Source organism: Schistocerca piceifrons, chromosome 9 (assembly GCF_021461385.2).
Source record: "Schistocerca piceifrons isolate TAMUIC-IGC-003096 chromosome 9, iqSchPice1.1, whole genome shotgun sequence".
NCBI lineage: Eukaryota > Metazoa > Arthropoda > Insecta > Orthoptera > Acrididae > Schistocerca > Schistocerca piceifrons.
Genome location: NC_060146.1, coordinates 225,759,349 through 225,777,806, shown reverse-complemented (window position 1 = coordinate 225,777,806; position 18,458 = coordinate 225,759,349). Strand labels below are relative to the sequence as shown.

The 18,458-nt window shown below is 42.7% G+C and overlaps 4 non-coding genes across 4 annotated transcripts; 1 reads left to right on the top strand and 3 right to left on the bottom strand.

Annotated features, from left to right (window-relative positions):
* Positions 1-11,986: 11,986 nt before the first annotated feature.
* On the bottom strand, positions 11,987-12,061 carry Trnas-cga. The gene has a single exon. It is a non-coding gene; the product is annotated as a tRNA-Ser (tRNA).
* Positions 12,062-12,286: 225 nt separating this feature from the next.
* On the bottom strand, positions 12,287-12,361 carry Trnas-cga. Its single transcript has one exon. It is a non-coding gene; the product is annotated as a tRNA-Ser (tRNA).
* A 225-nt stretch (positions 12,362-12,586) lies between these two features.
* On the bottom strand, positions 12,587-12,661 carry Trnas-cga. The gene has a single exon. It is a non-coding gene; the product is annotated as a tRNA-Ser (tRNA).
* A 199-nt stretch (positions 12,662-12,860) lies between these two features.
* On the top strand, positions 12,861-12,935 carry Trnas-cga. The gene has a single exon. It is a non-coding gene; the product is annotated as a tRNA-Ser (tRNA).
* Positions 12,936-18,458: the final 5,523 nt, after the last annotated feature.

The following is an 18,458-nucleotide window of genomic DNA, read 5'->3' as shown; positions in this document are numbered from 1 at the left end:
GCTAGAGATAATACTCTTTTGCTGTTGTGTTCCAAATGGTCTAACACTTTAACTTTCATTGTTTTGTGAAATATGATCCATATTGAACCTTTCTCCATCTTGTCCTCTTCTTCTAGAACAAAATCGCAGTGACAGCACAAGTTTGAATAGTCAATGATTTTGGTGGTTCAAGGATAGCACATTGCAACTACACTCGATTCTGGTGGTCAATTACCACCACAGAACCCTCCCCCCCCCCCCCCACCGTCCCCTCCTAGTGCAGAGCATGGCGAGAGGTGGTGATGTAGGTTAGTATGACGCACTCTGTCTGTGGGGTCATCTAAATATGTCCCTGTGGTGGAAAGAGGGCCCACTGGTGTAGGTCCTGTTAATGATGAAGTCGTGTTGCCACGTCTGTCAGTGGAGCGAGTGGCTGAACCGAAATCGGGCAACCCAGTGGTGCAGGAGCGTGGCGCGCAGGAGAGGTTCTTGACGGGGAAGGATGACATGTCAACATGGAATGTGTCACCAGAGGGTGTCGGCCTGTCAGTGGGCTTACTGGGATGGGGGGAAGTTGATGGGAATCTTTCACACCCAACATCACACGTAACCTCCAAGCTGGGAGGAGGACATGAAGCCCTAGCGTCACACACACTGTCGGAGCAGGAAGGAGAGCTCGACTCATTAGGAGCACTGGGAGCAAGGGACCGTTCCGAAGCAGGATCAGGGGGGAGTTGTCCTCCAAGTTTGCATCATCGTCGTGCCGCCGAGCTGGTTTGAGATGTGAGACAGACACTGTTCGTCTTTTGCCACGGAGCAGAATGCGGCAAGCGGCATAGTACTTTATGTGGGCCCAAATATGGGGAGGTTGCACCATGTCGAGAACGTCACGTAGTCACAAACATGTAGGTCTTTGTGAATGAATACGCGATGGCCTGTGTGTGCCCTTGGCGATGGGAGCGTACCTGCACGATGAAGTGTCAGATGTGTTCTATTAACATCGGAGGTTTGGACTGCGCGGGAGTGTTGGAGTTCGGGTCATTCCATGTCAAAGACCTTGACACCAACCATGTCAGATTTTGATGAAACTTGGTACGATTACTTCTTTTATCGTCCTGAAAGCACTTGTAAAATTTTTTTGCTGTATCTCTTATAGTTTTTTTATAAATTTTTAAAATTTTTAGATTTTGCGTTGTTTCAGCAGTCGGAAATTGTAACTTAAACGTGTCCTCACAACTTAAAAAATTTGTATACTAAAGAATACTCAAGTTATCAGTATGAAATTTTGGAATAAGTTTGTGTATTATATCTAAATGTTAAAAAAAATTACCATAAAGATATATTAAAATCTTCCAAATGAAAAAAAAAATTTACAAGTTTTTTTTTTAGCTAACGGATGTTTAGTTTTACAAAAACTGCAATATCTAGAGTCTCAGACCTGATAGAAAGCTCAAATTTGTTTTAAAATACTCTTATTGTATAGGCTATTAGATGAAAGAAAAATTATGTTGGCTTTTTAACCTGTTTAATAGTTATCTAATTTTTAAAATAATATTAATTATATTTTAAAAATAAAAAATACCAAGTGACTTAGACACCGAAAATAAGTTTTTGCCTTCTTGGAGTAACAATGTACACTTGGATTTTGTTTTGTTAATCCTGTGTTTTGAAGTAAAAAATTATTACAGTGTTAAATAGTGCTTGGATAGTATTTTATTAAGTTTATTCGAACTCTCAGTAAGTACTGTTACTTAGTTTACAGAGATTCTTTTCCAATATCCTATAAAAGTAACCAGGACAGTAATCAGACCAAAAGTGAAATCAGTATGTCAGATATTCAAACCTGTAGTGTAGGGTTATTTAAAAAATCTGACTGTTTCCAAACAACCTACACACCTTCAAAAAAGTTACAACCGGTATCAGAATTGAGTGAGGAAGAAAAAGATTTGATCCACTTACGATCTGGAATTAATCTGTGTGAATTTAAGAATATATGTTCACACCACAGCTACTACTTTTTAAATGTTTTTGAAAAGTATCAAACAACATGTGTAGACCCACTAAAAAACACAAAAAGCCCATCAAAAAATCGTTGAGAAGTGTAGGCTTGGATCTTTCTAAACAATTACTGACAAAAAATATTAGCATAAAACCTGGACAAAAGCTTTGCTCAACATGCCGTAACTTTTGTGAGGAAAAATTAAAAGTTGAAGTCAATGAAAGTGAAACAGATGATGAAGTCATGGTTGAATTAGAATCATTGGAATCCAGAAATGAATCCCTTGTACAAACAAACATTGCTCTTGATTATTTAGGTTTAACACCGATAAAGCTTCATGGCTTGTCAGAACAAAGTAAAGGGTCTTATTTTAAAAGGAACGTTAGCAGTATTGAAAAGACTGCAAAAAAAGGCGGTTTCAAAAGCATTAAAATATGATGCACCAAGTTCTGATGATGACGAAGAAGATTAAATTGTGGTTGAGAAAGCAAAGGATTTTGATGTAATGATTTCTCTTATGAAAGAGAAGATTTCATCTGTTGGGAGTTCTAGAAAAATCCAGATTCTGACCTTGGCTCCAGATTCTTGGACTCGAAATAAAGTGATGAAAGAATTTAATGTAAATGAGTACATGGTGCGACAAGCGAGAAAGCTAAAATCTGAAAAGGGTATTTTGGAAACTCCTGGTCCAAAAAAAGGTAAAACTCTTTCTGAAAATACCCACAGTAAGACTTGTAACAGATTTTTATGAAAAGGATGAAAGTTCCAGAGTGCTACGTGGAACAAAAGACAAAGTAAGTGTTCAAAAAAATGTGTACATGCAAAAAAGACTCATTTTGTGTAACTTGAGAGAAATCTATTATTCTTTCCAATGGGAGAATCCCGAGGTAGAAGTAGGATTTTCAAAATTTTGTTTCTTGAGACCTAAATGGTGTATCCTTGCTGGTGCTGCAGGCACACACACTGTATGTGTATGCAGTATCCACCAGAATGTTAAACTATTACTGGATGCTGTGAAAATTGAAGAATCTTATAAAGACCTAATTAAGATGCTTGTGTGCAACACAGAAAACCAAAACTGCATGCTACATCATTGCAACAGCTGTCCTGCAAATACTGCACTAACAGAGTGCTTAACTGAAAAACTAAGTGAATATTATGATTTAGAAGAAGAAATTGTAATCAGTCAGTGGATTAACACAGACAGGGCAGAAATGATCAAACAGTCTATCAGTGTTGAAGACTACATTTCTTTATTGGTTAGGTCATTGGAAAAGCTCACCCCGCACTCGTTTATAGCAAAATCCCAATCAGCAGCCTTTAAAAGATTGAAAGAAGACCCACCACGCAAAACAGCAATTATTGTGATTGATTTCAGTGAAAATTATTCCTTTGTTATACAAAATGAGATCCAAAGTAACCACTGGAATAGAGGTGGTTGTACTCTACACCCAGTTGGAGTTTTCTAAGAAATGAGGAAAACGATGTTTTTGTTTCCAACCACTGCTTTATTAGTGATGACCAAGAACATGACACTGGTTTTGTTAACTTTGTACAAAAAGAAATTACAAAGTGCCTGTCATTACATCATACTGACATTGACTCAGTTCACTACTTTACAGATGGTTGTGCTGGGCAGTACAAAAATAGAAACAGTTTTAAAAATTTGACTGAACACTTGAGAGACTTTAATTTGAAGGCCCAACACTCTTTTTTTGCAACAAGTCATGGGAAGTCAATTTGTGATGGCCTAGGAGGAACTATTAAAAGACTTTTAAGGAAAGCCAGTCTACAGCTTTCAGACAAAGAACAAATAATGACAGCAATCGATGTGTATAAGGTTTGTGAAAAAAATATTGAAAACATTCATTTTCACTTTATTGACAGAAAAGAAGCTGATTTGCTACGGTTAAAACTAGAAAAACGTTTTTCAGCAACCCGAACCATTCCTGGAACAAGAAGTTTTCATAACTTCAAACCCCTTCCAACAAACAACCTTGAAATTAGAAGGACTACAGATAGTGTAAAACCCTCCTTAGTCTTTTCTTTCCATTCTTCTTCTGATTGGGTTCGTGTTGAACCATCCATAAATAGCTATGTGGCTGCAAATTATGATAGTAACTGGTACTTTGGACTGGTAAAAACAATATTCAATGATGAAGAAGATGCAGAAATTCTATTTCTACATCCTTCAGGACCCACTGCATCATTTTATTGGCCTGAAAGAGAAGATTCCTGCGTAGTGCCTTTGGAGCGCATAGTCTGTGTAGTAGACGCACCTCAATCAAGCGGCACTGGGAGAATGTATTACTTCAAAAAAGACTGTATCAAAAGAACTGAAAGCTCTTGGATGAAGTAGAAAAACAGTTTGAATCAGCATTAATGTTTATTAAAAAGACAAAATTATTCAAAAAAATCAATGTTTCAAGCAATCAGTTGGGTTATACATAAGTGTCGTAAGTAAACTATCTTTGTACATATTTCTAATGTAATCTACTGTCATTAATAAACATGTTAAAAAGCCATCATTATTTTTGTTTTATCAAGTAGCCTATATGTTTAAGAGTAAATTAAAACAAATTTGAGCATTCTATCAGGTCTGAGACTCTAGATATTGCAATTCTTATAAAACAAAAAATCCGTTAAAAAAAAAAAAAGAAAAAAATACATATATTTTTTTTTCATAGAAAATATTTATATATTTTAATAGTCATTTTTATCTTCAAATATGTATAATAAATAAACTTGCTGCAAAAATTCATGATGTTATCTAAAAGAGTTTTTAAGATAAGCAAATTTAAAATTTTGAATACAAATTAAATTGACCATTTCCGAAGTTTCAGAAAACACAAAACATAAAAACTTCAAAAATTTATAAAAAAAAATTGTAGGAGATACAGCAAAAAAAAAATTGCAAGTGTTGTCAGGATGGTATTAGAACCATTTGAGCCAAATTTCATGTAAATCTAAGGAGGTGGGTGTAAAATTTATTTTTTATTGGGTGATTTGATATGAAATGACCCGTTCTCGACAAATTGCTCCAGGACGACAAGATGCTCCCCGTACAATAAGTCCGCTGGGGAGGTTTTCAAATACTCTTTGTAGAACAAACGGACACCATGTAGGACATGGGAGAGCCTCTGACAGGACATGTAGCAGCACATCAGATGTGGCTTTTAACGTGTGGCGCCAGCGCTCAACCAACTCTTTGCTCTGCGGGTGGTAGGCTGTTATACTTACTTTGTTTGTACCACACAGGTCACACAGTTTGGAAAAAAAAAAGAACAATCTCAAATTGTCATCCCTGGTCCATTGTGACCGAAGACTGACAGCCAAACCATGTGATCCAGGAGGCAGTAAAGGCCAGTGCAACAGTCAGTTGTTATATGCATGATTGGAATGGTGTCGACTCACCAAGTAATGTGGTCATCAGTAGACAGGGTGTATTGAAAACCCTCTGAAGGGGGGAGCGGGCCATCCATGTCAAGGTGTACGTGACAGAATCTGCCTTTAGGAATGTCAAACTCTCCCAGTGATTGGTATCCATGGTGACCAACCTTATAGTGTTGACAGAGTACATATGCACGGGATCAGTTTTTGCAGTCCACCCCTAACCCCTGTCCACAGGAAATATGCCATTATTAGGCACGTGGTGGCCTGAATACTAGGGTGCCTGAGGGCATGAATAGCAGCAAATCTCTTATGATGGTGGAAGACGGCCAGAACTAGGGGGCGGGCCATACCTGTGGTAATGTCACAGAGGACCTGTAGGGAAGAACTCGGAAATTAGTGCGGCTCAATTGAGAGCAAGGTAGACTCACTGTGTAGTAATTGCTGTATCTCATCATCTGTCTCTTGCTGCGCCGCTAGCTCATAGAAGTCCCAGATAACAAGATTTTACAAACTCATGACATGTAGTTGGCAACAATGTTCTCTGCGCCCTTGATGTAATGGACATTGTTGGTGAATTGATGTGTTAGGTCCATGGAAATTGTTGGTGAATTGATGTGTTAGGTCCATGTGTCAGAAGTGTCGGGGGAAAATTGGCTGTCGGGCTACGCATTGCATTGGCCAGTGTCTTATGGTCCGTATATACAGGGTGGTCCATTGATCGTGACTGGGGCAAATATATCGCGAAATAATCGTCAAACGAAAAAACTACAAAGAACGAAACTCGTCTAGCTTGAAGGGGGAAACCAGATGGCGCTATGGTTGGCCCGCTAGATGGCGCTGCCACAGGTCAAACGGATATCAACTGCGTTTTTTAAAGAGGAACCCCCATTTTTTATTACATATTCGTGTAATACGTAAAGAAATATGAGTGTTTTAGTTGGACCACTTTTTTCCACGCAACCACTTCATTTCTTCTCGCGAAAGGTGTCCACCTCCCAGCATAAATGGTCCACTTTACAATGGCTGTATCACTCAGGTCTGCCATGATCAATATCGGGGTGTTGGAGACCGGGTACACGAGTGTGACAGTGTTTGAGAGTGTCGTTTTTGTCACTTTGCATGTCATCACATCATGGAACCTCGAGAAGTACATAAGTGTTCTTTCCTGCAAGTTTGTCCGTCAATGGTGCTTGCAGGGATGCAACATGCGGGATGTGTCATCAAAAAATTAAATGCTTAGGAAATGGCATAGATCATGGTAAGTCTCAGGCAGAAGTAGGTCACGGATAAAGGCAACTCATTCCGACATAGGGGGGATCTGTTCCACGGAGACAGTATAGCCTTGGAACGTCACACTAGCAGCTCGCATCTGTGATTTATCGTCACTGATTGTGAGCCCATTCTCGGCGAGTATATTAAGGACTCTTGACAAATGAGGTTCATGCTCCTCTGAGGTAGTTGATGAAATAAGAGTATCATTTAGGTATGCATGACGGTAAGGGAGCGAGAATACTATGGAATCATTAAAACTTTGCCAGGTCTGTGCAACTTTTTTAGATTGTACAGTTTGTAGCACTCATAGTGTCCTAAAGGGGTGATTATTGCACTCTAGAGGATCGTCCTTATGAATTGGGTTCTGTTGGTACACTTTCTGGCAATCTGTCACACTGAAAACTCGCACACCATAGTGCTGTTGGGCAAAATCCTGTATGTGCGGTATCGAACAGTTATCTAAGATTGTCCGGGTGTTCGGTTGTTGGTAGTCGCCACACAAACAAAATAAATCATCCTTCTAAGGAACTAAGTGGATTGGCTGAGGACCAGTTCTTGTAGGCGTATAGTAGGCATCACAACGATGGTGTCTGCAGAATTTGCACCACAGCTGTATCCCTGTGGTGCGGCTGCATCCTCTGCTGCCATAAATACGTATGTCAGTTCATCTGATGCGGTGACGATCAGCAGTTGTAGGTGCGCGTTCTCGGTTCGAAGTTCGTTGGTCTCATGGTGCTGAGTTGTTAGGGCGGCCATGAGTTCTGCAGTGAGGCAGGCACATTCAGTTGTAGCAGCAGCAGGGTGTAACAGTGTGTGGCAGGAGGCAGTGGGGTGGTAGCAAAGATCCCCTGGTATGCGGTTATCGGAAGTGTGGTGCAGAAGGGCTCCTGCTTCGAGGTCCGGTGAAAACCCAGAGTTGTGTAGGAAATCCGTGCCAATAACGAGGCAGTCGACACCGACGACCCAGAATGTCCAAGTGCAGCATAAGGCAGATGAGAGATGCAGTTGAAGTTCGGCCGAGCCCCTGACACAAATAGCGGAGTTGTCGGCTGCCTGGAGTTGCATAAAAGATGGTAAGGGTGCAGGTAGAGCACTCAACTTGGGAATGATGCAGGTGTCGGCACCCGTGTCTAAGAGGAAATTGAGTGTGTCGATCCTGCCGGCGTGATGGGGTCGGTAGTGGTTAGCAGTCAATGTGATCGGCGCCCTGAAGTGTTGGTCCGAGCCGTGGTGCCTATTCGGACTCGCGCTTCTCATTTGGGTGGTTGCAGGGCGCGTGACAAGAACACCTGGTATCCCGAAACATAATGTACCAACATAGTGAGTATGCTATGTGTGGCACCTGGCCCAGTGAGGTGTCAGCATGGGGTGAGGCAGTTTGCTGCAGCATGGGTGTTGGCGGGGCAGCTGGGCGAGAAGCGGCAGCAGGTACGGTGGTCTGGCTGTCAGGTTGCACCCTCGACCGCCAGTACGTGCCCCGCACCTGACCTCTGCCGGCCGGCCAATGAAATGGAGGAGTCGAGGGACAGCGCTGTGCTACCAATTTCCACTGTATGCGAAAAACCGCCGCACATGAGCTGACGATGTTTAATGATGCTGTGTGCCTGGTCCGGCAGGTGCAGCTTTTCTTCCAGGATGGCATTTTTGTGAGCCAACATATGTGGCTGAAGACCTGGCGGCAATTTTATGAGCCACAATGACCAGAGTACGTGGTCGGGGTGGTTGTCCGTGCCTACCTGAGCTCGTAAGTGGCGCCAAAGTTGAGAAGGTGTACAGTCCCCTAAACACATTTCGTGAATAATAGAGTGGATGGCTTCTGCAGGGGTCATGTTAAGTGCTTGATGATGTGGGTTTTTGCAGTTGCATATTTGTGCTGGCTTGGTGGTGTGAGCAATAGATCACTGACCAGATCCAGCTCGTCGTGTAGATGGCTCAACAAACAGATGAAGCGTGCATCGTCTCCCAACACGCCACAGATGTCCAGGCTATTATCCACCAGAACAAACCATGTTGTGGGGTTGTTCTTTCGAAGTTGTGGAAGAAAACGCGGTAGGTGAGGGCTTTGCGACAGCTGCGAATGCAATCGCAGGTTGATGCGTGAACGTAATGACATGCGAGTCTGGCAGGAGTACGTGCTCGTGTGTCGGGCTAGCAGGAAATATGTTTCCTTCAAATGTTGTGAGGCACTGTGGCGAAGGCAGTTCTTGTTTCACCTGCGATACGAAATCTGGGAACTGCCGCACGTTGAGACACGGTGCAGTCTGTGTGCACTACGGCTCGTGGACAGTATTGCTGGTTAGGTTACGTTGTGCATGCAGGGGAACACACGGATGTGAAAATGTCCTCATAACCGTCGATGTCCGAACCACCAGCAACTCGTCAGTGAAAGAGACTGTAGGCAAACTCGTGGCCACTTCCGGATCACACACCACGTGCCAGTTCATTAGCACTACCGCACACGAACGATACGAAATGAGAGTAGTGAAAACAGGTGCGTGGTCGTATTGAAGAAGTCCAGGGCCACCAGGATGGGGAACAGGTCACACAGTTGTCGTTTAAGAATCAGAACACCGCTTTGTATATAAAATCTATATTTGTTGAGAACACTGTATACAACACACTCTCAAGAGTCAAATGCCAAGTTAAGACTAAAGAACAAAACCACAGTGGCGGTACTAGTTTGAATAGTCGAAGATTTTGGGGTAGGTCAAGGATAGCAAATTGTCTTGACATTCAATTCTGATAGTTGATTACTGTCACACTCTTTTTTGAAAATCTTGTGAAGAAAGCAGTTGAATGGAAATAAAGTGACTTTGTAGTTATTCTTCTTTATAGCAGTAAAAAACAAAGTATTTCAACATAAATTGGATAATAACATATCAAGAAAAACACCAAAAAGCTGAGGAGAACACAAAATTGTATTTCTGTCACTAAAAGTTTATATTTCCTCCTTTATCACTGACTGTGGGTCCAGCGCGCGTGTGCGAACATAACTGCCCTCAGGCGCAAGGCATATCAGCACACTGGTGGCGAAAGCTCTCAAATATCCCTTATCTTACTTAAAGGATATCCCTTATCTCTGTTTATAATATTGTCAGACAGCCAGATTTCAATGGCTTCTTTCACTATGCAGTCCCAGTACTGCGATGCAGGGGCAACCACTTGTGTCTCATCATACAACATTTTCTGTCCCTTAGTAAGACAATGTTCTGCTACTGCAGATTTCTGTGCCTGAAATAAACAGGTGTTGTGATTTTTTTTTAATGCTCCACGCAACAATCCTGGACCATACGAATCGTTTGTCCAGTATAGGCTTTCCTGCAATGGCAGGAAATCTTATAGACCCTGGGCTTTCTCAAACCAAAATCATCTTTCACTGAGCCCAGCATAGCTCTGGTCTTAGCTGGTGGACAGAATACACTTTTCAATATTGAATTTTTTTTAAATTCTTCCTATTTTTGCAGATATGCTCCCTGCAAAATGTAAGGAACACCACAGATTTGCTTGTATCTTCTGTTGGTTGCTGCATAGGTCCAATCTGTAGAGCATGACAGATCTGATTGTCAGTATAACCATTCTGCTTGATCACAGCTGTTAAAAGATCCAGTTCTTGTGTCAAAACTATCTGCATCTGAGATGGCGTAAGCTCTTTTTACCAATGTATGTAGGACCCCATTGTGTTGGTACGACGGATGACAACTTACAGCATGAAGATACCAGCTCAGATGCATGGGATTACGATAAACACTATGTCCTAATGTCCCATCATACACAATGAGACGCAAGTGGCTGCACCTGTGTTGTGGTGTTGGGACTGTGGAGTGAAAGAAGCCATTGAAATCCAGCTATCTGGCAATATTATAAACAGAGATAAGGGATATCCTTTAAGTAAGAGTTGGAACCCTGTTCTGTTTTACTGTCCTTTTTTTGTCATCAAAAGCTGTCAGTAGTGTTTGATACTGATTATTGTTTTCATGACCTTTCACCACTGGTGCACTGTTGTGCCTTGTGCTTGAGGGCAGTTATGTTTGCGCACACACGGTGGACCCACAGTCGGTGTATAAAGGAGCCGCCGTGACGTGTTTGATTTCAGTTCTGACTAGTTAGTGTGACGGTCTACTCACCTGAAGATGGCGGTCAGGTGGACTGCCAAAATGTTGTGTCCAGACGACAATACGTTCCAAATGGAGACCCGACATGAATACAACCATTACAGAACTTCCAATTCAAAGTCTAGAAAACTCAGGCTCTAAAATGCAAATCTACATTCACAGGGATACTTTGAAAATCACACTTAAATGCCTGGCAGAGAGATCATCGAACCACTTTCACATTAATTCTCTATTATTCCACTCTTGAGCATCGTGCAGAGAGAGAGGGGGGGGGGAACCTATATCTTTCCATAAGCACTCTGATCTCCCTTTTTTATTATAGTGATTATTTCTTCCTATGTAGATAGGCGTCATCAAAATATTTTCCCATTCGAAGGAGAAAGTTGGTGATTGAAATTTAGTGTGAAGATCCCACTGCAGTGAGGAATCCCTTTGTTTTAATGTCGTCCAACCAAAATTCTGTATCATGTATGTGACACTCTTTCCCCTATTTCTTGATAATACAAAACATGCTGCTCTTCTTTGAACTTTTTTGATGCACTCTGTTAATCCTATGTGGTATGGATCCCACACCACGCAGCAGTACTCCAAAAAGAGGACAGACAAGTGTAGTGTAGGCAGTATTTTTAGTAGATCTGTTGCATCTTCTGTGTGTACTGCTTATAAAACCCAGTCTTTGGTTCACCTTTCCCACAGCATTTCTGTGTGTTCTTTCCACTGTAAGTTTTGTAACTTTTTCACAATTGTGATTCCCAGGTACTTAGTTGAATTTATGGCCTTTAGATTTTATTTATTTATCATGTAACTGAAGTTTAACAGATTCATTTTTGCACTCATTGGGATGACCTCACGCTTTTCATTATTTAGAGTCAGTTGCCAAGTTTTGCATCATACAGATTCAGTTTTGTCAAATATAGAGATGGTTTGGACCGTTGCTGTTATATAAATAAATTGTTGATGGTGTACAGCAACCAGCCACAAATTGGTTTCAGGCTACTTTATTCAAAAAGTACCATTACCAGTTTTGAATATTTTACAATTCATCAGACGGTTTTTTCATGCTTTCATCAGTGCAGATGAAAGCACGAAAAAACTGTCTTATGATAAATTGTAAAAAAATTCAAAATCAGTAGCAGTACTTTTTTAATGAAGTAACCTGAAACCAGAATGAGATTTTCACTCTGCAGCGGAGTGTGCGCTGATATGAAACTTCCTGGCAGATTAAAACTGTGTGCCCGACCGAGACTCGAACTCGGGACCTTTGCCTTTCGCGGGCAAGTGCTCTACCAACTGAGCTACCGAAGCACGACTCACGCCCGGTACTCACAGCTTTACTTCTGCCAGTACCTCGTCTCCTACCTTCCAAACTTTACAGAAGCTCTCCTGCGAACCTGCAGAACTAACACTCCTGAAAGAAAGGATATTGCGGAGACATGGCTTAGCCACAGCCTGGGGGATGTTTCCAGAATGAGATTTTCACTCTGCAGCGGAGTGTGCGCTGATATGAAACTTCCTGGCAGATTAAAACTGTGTGCCCGACCGAGACTCGAACTCGGGACCTTTGCCTTTCGCGGGCAAGTGCTCTACCAACTGAGCTACCGAAGCACGACTCACGCCCGGTACTCACAGCTTTACTTCTGCCAGTACCTCGTCTCCTACCTTCCAAACTTTACAGAAGCTCTCCTGCGAACCTGCAGAACTAACACTCCTGAAAGAAAGGATATTGCGGAGACATGGCTTAGCCACAGCCTGGGGGATGTTTCCAGAATGAGATTTTCACTCTGCAGCGGAGTGTGCGCTGATATGAAACTTCCTGGCAGATTAAAACTGTGTGCCCGACCGAGACTCGAACTCGGGACCTTTGCCTTTCGCGGGCAAGTGCTCTACCAACTGAGCTACCGAAGCACGACTCACGCCCGGTACTCACAGCTTTACTTCTGCCAGTACCTCGTCTCCTACCTTCCAAACTTTACAGAAGCTCTCCTGCGAACCTGGCAGAACTAACACTCCTGAAAGAAAGGTTCGCAGGAGAGCTTCTGTAAAGTTTGGAAGGTAGGAGACGAGGTACTGGCAGAAGTAAAGCTGTGAGTACCGGGCGTGAGTCGTGCTTCGGTAGCTCAGTTGGTAGAGCACTTGCCCGCGAAAGGCAAAGGTCCCGAGTTCGAGTCTCGGTCGGGCACACAGTTTTAATCTGCCAGGAAGTTTCAACCTGAAACCAGTTTGTGGTTGGTTGCCGTACACCATCAATGATTTGCTTTTCTAAATCATTTTGCAATTTGTTTTAATCTTACAATGACTTTAAATCTGTTCTACTGCTAGCTCTTCACTTGATAGTCGGCAGTATGGACGAAAACAAGAAAAAAAATTCCAGTAAACATGTGCTCTAATGTGTATACCTCAAGAGCTAGGAGCCCATCTTCAGCCAATTTTTTTCACAGTATCGAAGATGAAGTGCTGATAGCTCTTTAAGGTATGCCTTTTAGAACCCATTTTTACCAGATTTTTTGCTTCAAATGATTTTTCCTGTCATATACCTGAGAATTTACCATTTTTCCTGGGGCACCCTTTCGGGTTACTGGGCAGCAAATCGAAAGTCTTCAGAAATTTAAAAACAATATAAAAGAACACCTCAATAACCTCTCTTGCAGTATACTCAAATATTTTAAGTCGTGGATGTTTACTACACATAACTCCAGTGTTTTTATTAAACAAATCTTGACTTTGACAATATGTAGATAGCTAACAGTGGTCTGCTTGAAGTAAATGCATTATTTGAAGTATTAAGTAAATACAGCAGCTGAGTAACATAACAGAAGGAACAGGGTGTTTTTTTTTTCCAAAGTATCCCTTGTTCTTCTATTTAACATATACAAAGTAATCAGCACATAATTCCCAAAATTATCACTGTAGGTAGATTAAAATACTTTACAAGTATAGAAGACCACCTAGTCAGTCATCGACAGATATACAAAAAAAGAGTGAAAACTTTGCTACCTTTTGGAGACACACACACACACACACACACACACACACACACACACACAGAGAGAGAGAGAGAGAGAGAGAGAGAGAGAGAGAGAGAGAGAGAGAGAGAGAGCGCTAGGACTGAAATTCAGAGGGGGGGCTGTGGTGACAGGAGGGAGGGAGCCAGAGGGGATGGAGACAGGTAGCAGTGACATGTTGGGTGGAAGCAGGTGTCCTGTATGGAAATTTAGGTGGGACAGTTAAGAGGTAAACGGGCTAGGCATACGACACAAGGGCACTGTGCTTGATGACATGGCATTGTGGATTTCGAGAGGGTGAAAGGACAGAGGAATGGGAGACTGCTGGTTAGGGGTGTGAAGACAGTGTTAGCAGAGATTGAGGCCAAGGGAATTGGAGGAGCGAAGAATGTGTTGCGAGCATAACTTCCATCTACATAATTCCAAAAGAAGGTGCTGGAGGGAAATATACAAGTGGCACGGGTGGTGAGGTAGTCATTGAACTGGAGCAGCTTCTTGCACAACTGGGGGTTAAGCTCTGTTTTTGGCAACAGTTTGGTGGTGGCCATTCATTCTGCTGGACAGCTGGTTTGTTGTCATCTGCATGTAAAATACTGTGCAGAAATTTCAGCTGGTATGCAGCACAGCTGCTTACACAGTAGTCCAGCCTGTGATGCGGTAGGATAAGCCTCTTACAGGGGTGCTGTAGGATCTGCTGGGTGGGTGAATGTGGCAGGTCTCACACCTGCGTCTTCCACAGGATACGGCCACTGTGGCAATGTGTTAATAGTGGCTTAGGGACAGATCTGGATATGGTGTACGTTGCTTGGGCAATGGACTACCACTTTAGGAGAGGTGGAAAAGATCGTGGGCTGGATGTCCCTCATTTCCAAGCACTATGTTACATAGGCCAAGCCTTGCGAAGGAAGTGGTTCAGTTCCTCCAGCCCAGGGTGAAATTGGGTGTAGAGAAGGCATTCCTTTTCTATGTGATCCTTGGGGGTGGTTGTGAGGATTAGGATTTGTGGGCGGATACTGCATGGGAAATTTGTTTGTGTATCAGGTTTGGGGGTAGTGCCTGTCTGTGAAGGCCTTTGTGAGACCTTCAGCATATTGGGCAGGGAAATTCTCATCATTGTATATAGGCTGCCCACACGTGGTCAGGCTGTATGGGAGTGGTTTCTGGGTTTATAAGGGGTGGCAGCTGTCAGAATGCAAGTACTATTGGTGCTTAGTGGGAGTACTATTGGTGCTTAGTGGGACAGAAGTGTGGATGGAACCATCAGAGGGTCACTGTCCCAAAAGGTGGCACATTGGGTTGAGGAGGACCGGGTAAAGCAGGTGGGAGAGGTGCTGAGGTTGTGAAGGAATGAGGATAGAGTGCCTTGACCTTGGGTCTGTACTGTGAAGATATCATCCATGAATCTGGACAAGAGGTTTGGCATTTTTGGAGGCTAGCTTGTGTCTGTGTATGTGCAGATGGATATGTGTGGGTGTGTGCAAGTGTATACCTGTCCTTTTTTTCCCCCTAAGGTAAGTCTTTCCGCTCCCGGGATTGGAATGACTCCTTACCCTCTCCCTTAAAACCCACATCCTTTCGTCTTTCCCTCTCCTTCCCTCTTTCCTGACGAAGCAACCATTGGTTGCTAAAGCCAGAATTTTGTGTGTTTGTTTGTGTGTCTATCGACCTGCCAGCGCCTTTGTTTGGTAAGTATCATCATCTTTGTTTTTAGATATATTTTTCCCTTTCCCTGATGAGGTGACTTACCGAACGAAAGCGCTGGCAGGTCGATAGACACACAAACATACACACAAAATTCAAGCTTTCGCAACAAACTGTTGCCTCATCAGGAAAGAGGGAAGGAGAGGGAAAGACGGAAGGAAGTGGGTTTTAAGGGTGAGGGTAAGGAGTCATTCCAATCCCGGGAGTGGAAAAACTTACCATAGGGGGAAAAAAGGACAGGTATACACTCGCGCACACACACACATATCCATCCACACATACAGACACAAGCAGACTGTCCTTTTTTCCCCCTAAGGTAAGTCTTTCCGCTCCCGGGATTGGAATGACTCCTTACCCTCTCCCTTAAAACCCACTTCCTTTCGTCTTCCCCTCTCCTTCCCTCTTTCCTGATGAGGCAACAGTTTGTTGCGAAAGCTTGAATTTTGTGTGTGTGTTTGTGTTTGTTTGTGTGTCTATCGACCTGCCAGCGCTTTTGTTCGGTAAGTCACCTCATCTTTGTTTTTATATATAATTTTTCCCACGTGGAATGTTTCCTTCCATTATATATATATATATATATATATATATATATATATATATATATATATATATATATATAAAGATGATGTAACTTACCAGACGAAAGCGTTGGTATGTTGATAGACACACAAACAAACACACACCAAAGGTTGCTTCATCAGGAAAGAGGGAAGCTATGAAAGGATGTGGGTTTTAAGGGAGAGGGTAAGGAGTCATTCCAATCCCAGGAGCACATATACAGACACAAGCAGACATACGTAAAGGCAAAGAGTTTGGGCAGAGATGTTAGTCAAGGCGGAAGTACAGAGGCAAAGAATTTGTTGAATGACGGATGAGGTATGAGTGGCAGCAACTTGAAATTAGCGGAGGTTGAGGCCTGGTGGGTAACGGGAAGAGAGGATATATTGAAGGGCAAGTTCCCATCTCCGGAGTTCTGATAGGTTGCTGAGGATCTATCAGAACTCCGGACAAAGTTCAAAACCGTCGTACAATATGCGTTATATGTGTATATGCCAAGCAAGATCGTAAGAGATGGAAAAGAGCCACTGTGGTGCAACAACCGAGTTAGGAAACTGCTGCGGAAGCAAAGGGACCTTCACAGCAAACATAAACATAGCCAAAGCCTTACTGACATACAAAAATTACGCGAAGTGAAATGTAGTGTGATGAGGGCTATGCGAGAGGCGTTCAGTGAATTTGAAAGTAAAGATCAGTGTACTGACTTGGCAGAAAATCCTAAAAAATTTTGGTCTTTTGTCAAAGCGGTAGGTGGATCAAAACAAAATGTCCAGACACTCTGTGACCAAAATGGTACTGAAACAGAGGATGACAGACTAAAGGCCAAAATACTAAATGTCTTTTTCCAAAGCTGTTTCACAGAGGAAGACTGCACTGTAGTTCCTTCTCTAGATTGTCACACAGATGACAAAATGGTAGATATCGAAATAGATGACAGAGGGATAGAGAAACAATTAAAATCGCTCAAAAGAGGAAAGGCCGCTGGACCTGATGGATACCAGTTCGATTTTACACAGAGTACGCAAAGGAACTTGCCCCTCTTCTTGCAGCGGTGTACCGTAGGTCTATAGAAGAGCGTAGCATTCCAAAGGATTGGAAAAGGGCACAGGTCATCCCCGTTTTCAAGAAGGGACGTCGAACAGATGTGCAGAACTATAGACCTATATCTCTAATGTCGATCAGTTGTAGAATTTTGGAACACGTATTATGTTCGAGTATAATGACTTTTCTGGAGACTAGAAATCTACTCTGTAGGAATCAGCATGGGTTTCGAAAAAGACGGTTGTGTGAAACCCAGCTCGCGCTATTCGTCCACGAGACTCAGAGGGCCATAGACACGGGTTCCCAGGTAGATGCCGTGTTTCTTGACTTCCGCAAGGCGTTCGATACAGTTACCCACAGTCGTTTAATGAACAAAGTAAGAGCATATGAACTATCAGACCAATTGTGTGATTGGATTGAAGAGTTCCTAGATAAAAGAACGCAGCATGTCATTCTCAATGGAGAGAAGTCTTCCGAAGAGAGAGTGATTTCAGGTGTGCCGCAAGGGAGTGTCATAGGACCGTTGCTATTCACAATATACATAAATGACCTTGTAGATGACATCGGAAGTTCACTGAGGCTTTTTGCAGATGATGCTGTGGTGTATCGAGAGGTTGTAACAATGGAAAATAGTACTGAAATTCAGGATGATCTGCAGCGAATTGACGCATGGTGCAGGGAATGGCAATTCAATCTCAATGTAGACAAGTGTAATGTGCTGCGAGTACATAGGAAGATAGATCCCTTATCATTTAGCTACAAAATAGGTCAGCAACTGGAAGCAGTTTATTTCATAAATTATCTGGGAGTACACATTAGGAGTGATTTAAAATGGAGTGATCATATAAAGTTGATCGTCGGTAAAGCAGATGCCAGACTGAGATTCATTGGAAGAATCCTAAGGAAATGCAATCCGAAAACAAAGGCAGTGGGTTACAGTATGCTTGTTCGCCCACTACTTGAATACTGCTCAGCAGTGTGGGATCCATACCAGATAGGGTGGACAGAAGAGATAGAGAAGATCCAACGGAGATCAGCGCACTTCGTTACAGGATCGTTTAGTAATTGCGAAAGTGCTACCGAGATGATAGATAAACTCCAGTGGAAGTCTCTGCAGTAGAGACACTCAGTAGCTCGGTACGGGCTTTTGTTAAAGTTTCGAGAACATACCTTCACCGAAGAGTCGAGCAGTATATTGCTCCCTCCTACGTATATCTCGCGAAGAGACCATGAGGATAAAATCAGAGAGATTAGAGCCCACACAGAGGCATACCGACAGTCCTCCTTTCCACGAACAATACGAGACTGGAATAGAAGGGAGAACCGATAGAGTTACTCAGGGTACCCTCCGCCACACACCGTCAGGTGGCTTGCGGAGTATGGATGTAGATGTAGAGGGGA